Below are 12,901 nucleotides of genomic sequence, written 5' to 3' on the forward strand. Positions count from 1 at the left end.
TGCCTTCCCCCAACCTGGTGCCCTTGAGATGCTGTAGAACTATTGCTGTAGAACTTCATCCCTGCCATGCTGGCTAGTGCTGGTGTAAGTTGAGTCAAATGACATCTAGAAGGCACCAGGTTGGGGGAGGCAGGTAGTTTTGGATTCCATTGTGCCTGCATCTTCATGGGTTTCGAGAGGGCTGCTCCACTTCCATCTTTCCTGTAGCCAACTATCCAGATAGTAACTTTTGCTGACTATTAACAGGTGGGTGCGAAAGAGCCCTGCCACTTCAGAGTAAAGGCCCATCTCTTTGAGCATCATGTCTAGCATCATAACCAGCTATCTCCACAAAGCCAACAAGCTGGACAAGAAGATGATAGTCTTCTCCTGTGTCTGCTGCTTAAAAAAATGTTATTCTGAGGTATATTTCTCCTGGGCATGGAGGTTCCATCTAGTCTTGTGTTACAATTGCAACAGTTTTGTAATACAGTGGTACCTTGGGTTACAGACACTTCAGGTTACAGATGCTTCAGGTTACAGACTCTGCTAACCCAGAAATAGTACCTTGGGTTAAGAACTTTGCTTCAGGATGAGAACAGAAATTGTGCAGCGGCAGCAGGAGACCCCATTAGCTAAAGTAGTGCTTCAAGTTAAGAACAGTTTCAGGTTAAGAACAGACCTCCAGAACGAATTAAGCTCTTAACCAGAGGTACCACTGTAAGCTCAACTTGGTCCATTGTATAATCACACATTCTCTCCCCCCTTTTTTCAATTTTTAAAGCAAATTTCTTCAAAAGCCAGTGCAGTATAGGCTATTGGCAAGTAGAATCATAGAATCACAGAGTTGGAAGAGACCACAAGGGCCATCAAGTTCAACCCCCTGCCAAGCAGGAAACACCATCAGAGCACTCCTGACATATGGTTGTCAAGCCTCTGCTTAAAGACCTCCAAAGTAGGAGACTCCACCACACTCCTTGGCAGCAAATTCCACTGTCGAACAGCTCTTACTGTCAGGAAGTTCTTCCTAATGTTTAGGTGGAATCTTCTTTCTTGTAGTTTGGATCCATTGCTCCGTGTCCGCTTCTCTGGAGCAGCAGAAAACAACCTTTCTCCCTCCTCTATATGACATCCTTTTATATATTTGAACATGGCTATCATATCACCCCTTAACCTCCTCTTCTCCAGGCTAAACATGCCCAACTCCCTTAGCCGTTCCTCATAAGGCATCATTTCCAGGCCTTTGACCATTTTGGTTGCCCTCCTCTGGACACGTTCCAGTTTGTCAGTGTCCTTCTTGAACTGTGGTGCCCAGAACTGGACACAGTATTCCAGGTGAGGTCTGACCAGAGCAGAATACAGTGGCACTATTACTTCCCTTGATCTAGATGCTATACTCCTATTGATGCAGCCCAGAATTGCATTGGCTTTTTTAGCTGCTGCATCACACTGTTGGCTCATGTCAAGTTTGTGGTCAACCAAGACTCCTAGATCCTTTTCACATGTACTGCTCTCAAGCCAGGTGTCACCCATCTTGTATTTGTGCCTCTCATTTTTTTTGCCCAAGTGCAATACTTTACATTTCTACCTGTTAAAGTTCATCTTGTTTGTTTTAGCCCAGTTCTCTAATCTGTCAAGGTATTTTGAAGTGTGATCCTGTCCTCTGGGGTGTTAGCCACCCCTCCCAGTTTGAAAGTAAATGAATCTTATCTTTGTAGGGTTGGGAAGGTTCCATCATCAATGAATACCTTCAGCCAAATATGGGAATTTGCAGGCCCTAAATTTCTACAGTTGTGATTGCATTTAAATGTCCTTAATTTATTGCCAATATCTATCTATTTCATGCTGGTTCATCTTAGGAGGAAAGAGAAAAGGTAGATGAATACTAGAGATGGGGAAGAAATTTGATTCAGTTCGCATTTAAAGGCAAATCTTATTTTTACTACCTGTAACAATACGCAAACCAAAATGCAGCCGTCCTTTGAAATCTGGCACTTTTCTGAATTTTGCAGTGCTGTTCTCCAGACAAGTAATGTGTATAAAGATGCATATGCTGCAGTAAAGTATGCATAGAAATGCACATATCACATGAACTAGCATAGGAAGTGCATTGTGTTAGGAGAATTGCTTTGCAAAAGTGTGTATATCGGGCAAAATTACACACAAAAATGGAGAAAATAGGATACATTTGTGTTAAAATACTGATGTATTTTCACGAGGACTTTTTTTTAAAAAAAATGTAAGCTGATGTGAAAATGTGGGGAACTGAGGGTAAGACTGGAGAAAAAAGGGAACTCAGAGAAACCCAAACTGACAGATTCACCCATCCCTAGCAGAGACAGGGGTGCCTCTCAGATCCAGGGCCCTGTAGCCCACAAGGCCCCCAAACCACCACTCAAATGGGACAGATGATGAGGCCAGCAGCAAACAGGCCCTGCTTCAGCAGCTGGGCTGCATGTTGAGGCCCACTGGGAGCTGGCCTATTCCTATTTAGAAAAACATTGTATAGTCAGGGAATAAGCAGCTGGGCACATGCCTGGTTACAGATGCTCATTTTATTATCTTATTCCACAACAAAATGGTGCTGATTCCCAAGTAAATGTGCTTAGCATCAGGGCAACAGAAACAAACAAACCCAATGTTATTCCTGTAGTCATGCTGTTGCTAAGATTAAAGCAAGTTTTAAAAATGTGAAACTGCACAAGTTCGGTCTATTATTTTTACTTTAAAGATTCTGGGGTTTTTTGGTTTATTGTTTGCCTCTAACAGCAGGAATGTAGTAAAAGATGTAGCTCATACCATGGAGGTGGGCAGTGGGGAGGAAAAGAAGACTGTGTGCTTCACAACTAAAGGAATGTGTTTGTAAGGCATATGCACACACAACTGAGATTAGCGAGGATCACATTATTATCTCCCAACCTGCGGACACTGTGGGAGCAGTGTCACAGGGCCACACAAGCTTGCCCCACCCCTGTTTCAGAATAGTCCCGGTCAATGCATGTAGTGCAATGACCCAGTAGTCTTGAGGTGGTAGATGGAGGATTTTGGATTACAAGCAGAAAACTCCAAGTACTTATGCAAAGAGAAAAGAGTTTCCAGTCCAATCCCCTTTTCCAACAGTTGTTCTACCATCCTGTCCTACTTTATAGGAACAACATAAGAACATATGGGGATGCCTTATTCTGAGTCAGATTATTGGTTCATCTACCTCATATTACCTACACTGACTGGCAGTGGCTCTCTGTCAGGAGCTGGAGTCAGGCATAGGTCAGAAATTAAACAACAAAGCACCTGATGTCAAGTGAAGTTAAGTCTATATTCAAAGAAACAAAACAGCTCAGTTCTAGTGGTCACCGTGACCCTTCCCAGCAAGTATTGCCCCAATGAAGCAGTTGCAAGGACGGAGGGTCACTGCTTTCCCACTGCCCTCTAAGATTCCTCCCCTGGGTCCAGCAACCTGAGACTCCTTTGTCTTGTCTCTCTTGGCTCAGCACTCTTCATTCCTCTATGTAATCTGGGAGACTGGAGGAAGGGGAGCTGGTCACAGCAGGGAAGACTCCCTGGATTCTTCAGCAACCTGCCTGCAGACTGCCTCTTGACCCCGCCCCCTGCTTCTGCTTCTGGGACCACTCTGCCACAGTCCCTTCCTGCTCACTAAACCCTGTTACCTCTTCTCCTTCTGACAACTCATCGTCATCCCACCACCAATCCCCTGGTTCTGAGCCTTCTTCCCCTGGGGGTTCCTTGGGGGTTTCCTCCTCTGCATGCAGCCAGTCCATGCCACTCTCGATGGTTATGGGCACGGGGCATTTTCACTCCTACCTGGAGCTGTTGGGGATTTAACCTGGGCTTTTTGTATGCAGCGTGGATGCTCTGCCCTGACCTACAGCCTCTCCTCTTGACACTACTTGCATTAAGTGTGTGTGTGTGTGTGAATATAATAAAACCCAACCTTCTTCTCTTTCCTCCCTGCCATTACTAACACCAGCAATCATGTTGACAGCAGCCTAGTTTTCTTCCTCCTTTCTGTCCCCCATGGACAAAGCACTTAATGATATCATGGCTCCGAAAATGGGCAAGCAGTTCTCGCCGTGTCTGGAGTCCATGCTGTCTCATTTTGGGCTGGGTGAATCATAACTGTGAAATGACAGATTGATGGCCATTGCAAGAGGACAGTGTGGGTGGTGGGGTGCGGAAGCAACAGGGGATTATGACAAAAAAACCCAAAAAACCCACCCAACAAAACAAAATGAAAAACACCTGGCAGCAATGAGAACTCCACTACTGCAGCCAGGAATTGTAACAATTCCTCTGACCGAAATCCCTAATGGGCTTCTGATGAATCAGTCTCCTTGGCTCACCCTTTTCCTAAAGAGAAGAGCCACGAGATCATTGTGTCTCCTTGTCGTTTGCAAATGATGATCCTGATCACCATTCCAATTTGGCTGCAGAAGAAAGGACTTTCACTGATATTTTTTTGTTTTGTTTTGTTTGAAACCTATCATTCTGAAGCTTATTTTAAATAAATGCTTTTGCATTTGCAAACAAGCCTGGTGTCAGCAGATGGCAACCATGGGTAACTGCCAAGGACCCAGTGCAATGGCAGGACCCACTGCTGCCCTGGAGCTCCTATTCAGCAGCGGCTGGGTCTGGGAGCCCATATTTTGATTCCTCACAAAGGAATAGAATTTAGGATTATCATTGCAGCAGAACAAACTCCCTTGGAAAGTGGTGGAATCTCCCTCATTGGATGTTTTAAAGCAAAGATTGGATGGCCATCTGTCTTGGATTCTTTAGTTGTGATTCCTGCATTGAAGGGGGTTAGACTAGAAGACCCTTGTAGTATCTTCCAAATCTGTGATTCTATTATGATCATTGCATAAAAATATTTCTTTCCTGAATTTTCCAGTCATATATGCAGAGCACATGCTCAACCACTCAGCTACAGCATTGCCCATCTAACTCAGTATTACATACTCTGACAGGCAGCAGCACCCTGGGGCGAGGACTTTCTTAACACATACTCCCTGCAAGGGATGTCTCTCCCCCTTAGCATTTTATTCCTAACAAAGGCATGCTGCCTGCAGTGATCTTTTAGTACAGTATTAAATCTATACATACTTTGCAAAGTCATAAACTCCTTTACGAAGTGATACATTAATAGTACTATTTAGCTCAGGTGTAAAAAGATAGCTTGCAAGGAATGGGAAAGTAAAGGCATTACATTTATAGATGTTTATACTTATCGTTAAATAAAAAAAGCTTCCATATATCATAGAAGGCAAATTGCCTTTTTATGCAACTGGCAGAGAATTAATTATACAGGAAATATTACAATATGCCCTACAGTGATTTCGGTAGAATATTGTTTATAAATGTCAAAATTCAAAATGAAACGCTCAGTATCTCTCAGCCTTTCAGGTCCTGGAAGCTCTGTCCCTATGCAGGATGGATGCACACCATGAATTTCAAATATACCAAGGGCATTTGATGAATTATTTACAAGATGGGAGGGACATAATTGCTTGTGATATATTTATGCATGCTGTGGATAAAAATAAGGCAATTTCAGCACAGTACAAAACCTTTTGTTTCATCAGTTGGTTGTGCATCTGTGAACACATATTTATTTCCTCCTCTAGTTAAAGTCCATAAGATCAAGAGATCATGTTGTTATGAGGTTGTGGGGTGCCTAGGCTCCCCTTCTAATTCCTGGAACCCCATTCTAATTCCTGGGCGCCAGACACGGGATTTAGCATGTTAACATGAAAGCCAGGAGCCAGCCTGCTTAAGATTGATCGTTAGCTGTGAGAAAGTGAGTGGCTCTGTGCCAGAGGGCAAATGAGGGTGGCTCCTCCCACAAAGCCACTTCCGGCCTGCCCAGGAGGTGGGGTTGCGGGCTTCACGCCCACCCCCACGTGAGCGAGGGCTGGTTTCAGCCCCCGTGAGAGCAGGGGAATCCCGGCCGCGTCGTCCACTTACCCAATCGGGTGGCTGGGGGGGCGTGGCCTGCCCTATTTAGGGCCAGCGCAGCTGGGGCTTGCCCTCTTTTGCCGGCTAGCCCCCACGTTTTCCCACCCTCCCTCCCTTTAGGTAGGTTTCTGACTTTGCTATGGTCTGTCACCGCAAGGGGCATGGTAGGAATTTTTCCCAATTGGCGACTTACAGCCATTTGGTTTTTTGCCAACCTCGTAGCAACTCGTCACAACTCCTCGGCATTGGCGGTTAGGCATTGGTAAGAAGGGGTTAAGAGGATGTGTGGGGGGGAATGCCATCACCTCCCCCAGAGAACGAAGGGTGGTCCGATAAAGGACTCCGGGGGGCGTGGCCCTGTCCAAAGCCTATGGAGGTGTGGGCCTAAGGCACGCCCCCGAGCGGTGACCGGGGGGGGCACTTGGTTGACGTGCCTCAGCAGGAGACTCTCCCTCTATGGTGTTAACCCTTCCCATGTCTCCAGCAAATGGGCTGGAGTCGGATTGTCGATAGGACCAATGCCTAAGCCAATGCCTCTCATTCCTGAATTCAATAAAGTTGTGGTCTAATTCGCCCATTTAACCTTAAATTCTGGTGTCTGGTGTCTTTATTTATCCTTGGTGGGGGGCGGGAACTCGCCACACAACTCAGAATTAGTTAGAAAGACAAAGCCTTTAAAGTAGAGTTTTAGAGCTGGAATGAGGGCAGTTGTTTTAGGATTGCAGTTGGGGATGATATGGGCTGGAGGAAAAATAGTGGCAGTCTGTTAAACACAGCAAGCTGAAGAGAGGAAGTAAGAGCACAAAGTGGGCTGACTGTTTGAATCCAAGGCTGCAGCTATGGGAGAAATGAAACCCTTTTGGAGTGTAATGTTGGAATCCCCTGTATCATAGTCTCAAGTTGTATATATACGTGTAAATAAACCATATATCATAACGACACCACAATCTCTGCTGCGCCTCATTTCCAAAGGAAACACAAACCCTAGGCAAGTACCTGAAACCCCTGGAATTGATCACTGTTGTGGAGATTGGGGTGGCATATAACAATATTCTTAAAAGAGGCAAACAGGGCTATGTGTGAAGCGTTCATATTACCTGCTTTACTTATTTGGATTTCAAAGGACAGACAGATAGAAAAGACCCTCTTCTAGGTTTCCAATAGATGCTCAACAGCCCCTGAGCATAAACACATACTTTCTTCATTAATCCACTCTCTATACCAGCTATTTTTATTTTATTTTATCTATACCTTCCCTTTCTCTCTTAAGAACATACAAAGAGTCTGCTGGATCAAACCAATAGTCCATGTAGTTAAGCATCCTGCTCTCACAGTCAGATGCCTGTGGGAAACCTGCATGCAGGACCCAAGCACTCTCCCTTCTTGTGGCTTCCAGCAAATGGAATTCAGAAGCAGTGCTTTCTCCAACAAGGGAGGTAGAGCAAAGCTATCATGGCTAGGGCTGGGAGATATCTGGTTTTCAACATTGTGATATTTCACCAGCTAAACACCATGATATATGACAATGTCTGAAATAAGGATGGAGCTGTGTAGAGGCATTGGCTGGCTTCACAAGTTTCCCCCCACATGTGATTTTTGTATTGCATGCACACACATGCACATGAGAGCGTGCACGCACACACACACACATCATGATTCACAATATATTGCCAGGTCAAACACTATGAAACTGATATCAAGATATGAACTTCAAACCAGTTCTGGATGATATATTAATATATCGCCCAGCCTTAATCATGGCTAGTAACTGTCCATAGCCTCTCCTCCATGAATCTGTCTAAACCTCTTCTAAAGGCATCCAAGTTGATGGCCTTCACTGCCTACTGGGGGAGTGAGTTCCATGGTTTAACTATGCACCCCACTGCCAATCCCAAACCCCACAGTTTACTAATATCTCCCTGTCACTGTCACCACTGACAGGAGAGAGAAGGTGTGAAGAGGAGAAAGCCTTTCTCTCCTTTTCCCCTTCCTGCAGGACCACTGCTATCTGTAGTTGAGAAAGCAATGAAGAAGAGAGTCTTTTTATAGCGGCAGAAGCAGCAGCAACAACAACAACAACATAAGGGGAAGAGCAGGAAGGCTTGAAAAACCTGCCCCACACTATCTGCCTTCCTGTTCCCACATACCTCCTCCTTGTCCCCTAGGCTGCTCACTGGCCTGGGCAGTTCCACAGCTACTGCCTTTCTTTGTGGCCCCTTTCTTTCTCCTCTGTCTCCAGTGCCGCTGAGGTGCTGTTTGTGTTGTGCTGTCATGCTGCTGTTGGTGTGGCCACCCATTGGCAGCCACACTAACTGCAGCATGACAACTATTTTTTCCTTACAAAAATATTATATAGTAAGATAGCCCTTTTGCCTTAATGTATTTATTTGTTCCCTCAAAGTTGAGATAAATCTTTATCGTACTCCCGCACAAATATGCCTTGGATTATTTCCAGTCTCGAATTGTGCTTCCTCTCTGATCCCTCATGGGGATTGGGGAGGGGAAGGTGAATGATGCTAGATTACAGAGTAAAATATCATTTCTGACTTCAAGAGGCAGAACAGCAACAACATCAGTTTGAAATCAAATAATTTTGTTGGATTTTTATACATTTTTGCTGCTTTCAATCTCTCTCTCTCTCTCTCTCTCTCTCTCTCTCTCTTCCCCCCCCCCCCCGGTTTACTTCCCTCTCCTCTTCAAAGTACATTTCAAGACTTACTTCCAAAGATAAAATACCTGAGCCATAATTTTTGCTGGAGACATTTAAGTAGACAAAAACCACCAGAGAGAAATATATTCCCTAGCAGTATATGGACAGTCTTACCAGCTATTCCATGGAAAGCTCTGCGGTGCATTGAATCTGTCAAGTGTGGCACTACTCCTGGAAGTACAGCATCCCCAAAAGACCATGAGGGAAGCTGGAGAATTTCTATGGAGCACTTTGGTCCACTTTTTAAAAGGGGGGGGGGCTTTTAAAAATGTCAGTGACACATGAAGAATGAGTTCAGGGCATGTGGAAATAGAAACTCTTGTGGCACGCACTGTGTCTTTCACACACAAAAATAACCCTCGGGTTTATTGACAGAAAGCCAAGGACTTGTCATTGCTTTGAGCCAAGGAGTAAGATGCAACCCATTTTTTAAATGTCTTTTGCTGTGGTCTGTAGTGGTAAAACACAGCAATTTGTTAATATATCCTTCAAAAGCTCACAGAAGAAAATAAGTGAATTACATTTGTAAGACTCCAATCCTCACACTAAACATTATCCTGCTATAAGTGCATACCCTCCAACATTTCTCTGATGAAAATAGGGACGTCCCATTCCATAATGATAATTTTACTATTAATACCCCACACATCCTATTGGGTGCCTCAGCCACTCTGGGGAGCTTCCAATAAATATAAAAACATCATAAGACATTAAACATTAAAAAAAACTTCCCTATACAGGATTGCCTTCAGACAGCTCAGGACTCAGATAACTCCATACCCTCCAACATTTCTCCAATGAAAATAGGGACATCCTAAGAAAATGTCGGACATTCTGGGATCAAATCACAAAATGGGACTGCTTCTCCAAATCAGGGGTGCCCCTGGAAAATAGGGACACTTAGAGGGTCTGTAAGTGTTGTGCTGCTAAATTCCATCTGAAATATTCCATTGAACTCTTCACCCTTATGAAAAAAGCAGTTATTTTTCCACATCTTTCATGGGGGCAGAGGAATTTCAGTGCATTTTGCAGGTAGGTCAAGGCTAAGAACATACAGAAATAGGAAGTGACAAAGAGAAGAGAAGAAAAATGAGACAGACAGATAGAAAAGAACTTATTTTTAAGGTCTTTATCAGATTCAGATAATAAATTTAAAACCGTCAACTATGGAGAGGGAATGATAGTCTGATTTGTCATTAGAGAAATCTCATTGGCCCAGAATTCTGAAATCCTGGGGCAGTCTTATCATATGTACCCATAGCTTTTTTCTGTTTGTCTGTTTTTCTCCTTTCTCATCTCTTCCATCACTACTGAAGTTTAGATGATAAAGAAAGAGCATGGGCATAGGGAACGTGTCTTTCCAACTTACAAAACTTTTAAAAACTCGATGTACATTGATGATGCTTTAATACAACAAAAACAATGGTGGTAATAATAATAATAATAATAATAATAATAATAATAATAATAATAATAATAATAATAATATTTACTACCTAAGTAGATGTTTGTGCTGAGGTGGGAGCAGAAGGATTCTGACATGCTGCCATTTTGTACCAAGACAAGCAGGCAACCACCAGCCTAGCCATAGACTGGTTTGGGTCTTGCAATTGGAAAAAATGAAAGTGTTTGCTATTTTGGTTGAAAATGTGCTATAATAACATAAATTGCCTTGTAATAATAGGTTGTCGTGCTGTACAGATCAAAATGAACTTCACCAGCTACAGGCTGTGATCTACATGGTGGTACCTTTGTGCCCATGTGTCTAAGTGTTTTCGTTCATTTATTTGACTATTTGTATCCTCCCTGTGGATCTAAAGTGCCAGAAGACTGGTAACAGCATAAAAACTAACAAACCATTAGAAGCACGAGACTCAAAACATTCAATTAAGCAGCAGCATCAACAACAACAGCAGAAAGAAAACCCAAAAGCCTTTCCTCTAAATATTTCTTTGTAGCAAGGTCAGTCCCTCATTCCTGTCCCTGGAGAATCCCTGCCCCAATGAGTCTTGCAAGGGATGCTGCATATGATAATGCATGAGTCACTAATCTTTTGGGGCCAGTGGGCACACTGCAATTTTGAGGAAGTGTTATGGGCACCACTCACAAAATGGCTGCTGTGGAGTGTGGCATAGCACAAAATGGCTGCTGTGGGGAGGGGGATAACAGAAAAAGGGCAGAAACAGAGCAGAAAAACAGAAAGCGCCATAAAATGTTTTGAATCTACCCCCTCTCTATTAAGTACCCTGATATACAATGGGAGGAAATACTCCTACATCAAGCACCACCATGCTCACCCACAGAAAGAATCTTTTGTACCTCACGTCTCCTCAGAATAGAAGGAAAGGCGAGTGCCCAATCCTGGTGAGTGTCCAATCCTGGCATCCAATGAAATGGGGGCATATTTAAGGGGATGTGTTCTAGAGCTATGCCATACCCTCCAACATTACTCCAATGAAAATAGGGACATCCGATTCCATAACAATGATCCTACTATTTATACTACTTTACTATTTATATCTTTCTGGGTTTCCCAGCTACTGCAAGTGGCTTCCACCATAAATGTAAAAACATTAAAAAAATTAACATTTTAAAAAACCTTCCCTATACAGGATTGCCTTCAGATGGCTCTGGAATTGGATAACTCCATACCTTCCTGCCAACCTAGCAGTTCGAAAGCACGTCAAAGTGCAAGTAGATAAATAGGTCCCGCTCCGGCAGGAAGGTAAACGGCGTTTCCGTGCACTGCTCTGGTTCGCCAGAAGCGGCTTAGTCATTCTGGCCACATGACCCGGAAGCTGTACGCCGGCTCCCTCGGCCAATAAAGCGAGATGAGCACCGCAACCCCAGAGTCGGTCATGACTGGACCTAATGGTCAGGGGTCCCTTTACCTTATACCCTCCAAATTTTTCCCATTGAAAATAGAGACATCCTACCATACCATCCAACATTTCTCCAATGAAAATAGGGATGTCCTAAGGAAAAGAGGGACATTACAGGATCAAATCAGAAACTGGGACGGCTTCTCTAATCAGGGACATCCCTGGAAAAGAGGGACACTTTAAGGGTCTGCTATGCACTCTGCACTTTGCTTTTCCAGCACAGCCCCTGCAGGGGATTGCAGTGTGACTGCTTCCCACTGACATCTCCCTGCTGACTGAGGTCCCAATCCCTAATAGCCCTAGATTACTCCAAGCAGCCTGGGACAATCTGGGGCTGTTTCCACCCAACTCAGACAAAGTCTGGGCACCCAGACTCTCCCTTGGACACACACCCATCTTCTGGTCATGCAAGAAGCATTATGAGAGTTCAAAAACACATTCTAGCCTGGTGAAAGAACTTTCAAGGAAGGTACAAAGCAGGACTGGTGATGGGTTTGGCCTGAGGAGAGCCATATAGAAAGTCCTAGGGGGCTGTGTTTGGCCCCCAGGCTTGAAGTTCTGCTATCCTGGTCTACAACACCCAGAGCTGAACACCATACTATAGATACAGATTGACTGGTGCCTAATGGGGAGGAACCAGCAGAACATGATCCACGCACTATGCTTTGGTTAGCAGAGTTTAAGACTGTGTTATTGTTGGACAATTGTGTTTTGCAGGGACAAAGGTAAAAAAAGAGTTGAGGCACAAGCTCTCAGGTGACATAGATCACAACTTCAACAAGACCTTCAGCAAGTGATAAGCTAATCACTATTTTCACCATGCAACCATTCCTATTAAGAGACAAGTGTCTCTGGACAAGCTCCACCCTCATGCTGGACTAGAATCAATAAAGTCCCTGTCCCTGGCCCATCATAATCACTACACATTTCATGTCCAAATCAACTTCCCCAAACCATTTAACTCTAAGGGGATGAGTTAGTTTTGCCCCTCAAAGCTGTCCCTGTTCCCTCATTCCAAGGCTGTTCCCTTGAGAAACTGATCTGAGGACAGTGGTGAACAAATCTTTCAGTTCAGTTTCTCATGTTTCCAATCAAGTTCAGTTTGCTCCATATCCACATACATTTGTGGATCTTTCCTTTTTTAAAAAAGGTTGTGTGAAAATTCATATGCGTTTCTGTACACATGCCTCATAATATAAGCAGTTTTGTACACCATTTTGCCTAGGCTTGCATTTATGTAAGAAACTCCACCACCACCCCAAAAAGTAGATTTTTGTATGCTGTTTTCACTAATATAAATATGTTCTCATGCGCTTTTCACTAAAAACCACATTTTTATATGCCTTCTTGGGCTGCA

General features: G+C 43.9%; 1 protein-coding gene and 1 long non-coding RNA gene across 7 annotated transcripts in view; one reads left to right on the forward strand and one right to left on the reverse strand.

Annotated features, from left to right (window-relative positions):
• Window positions 1-12,901, reverse strand: part of TRPC5 (transient receptor potential cation channel subfamily C member 5) — a 177,973-nt gene that overhangs the window by 70,404 nt on the left and 94,668 nt on the right. The gene's annotated exons all lie outside the window — the stretch shown is intronic.
• LOC309524006 overlaps window positions 6,419-12,901 on the forward strand; it is a 212,032-nt gene continuing 205,549 nt past the window's right edge. The window contains exon 1 of the long non-coding RNA XR_014215741.1: window positions 6,419-6,515. This is a non-coding gene — a long non-coding RNA (uncharacterized lncRNA). The remainder of the gene's footprint in view (window positions 6,516-12,901) is intronic.

Source organism: Podarcis vaucheri (genome assembly GCF_965113315.1).
Source record: "Podarcis vaucheri genome assembly, chromosome: Z".
Classification (NCBI taxonomy): Eukaryota; Metazoa; Chordata; class Lepidosauria; order Squamata; family Lacertidae; genus Podarcis; species Podarcis vaucheri.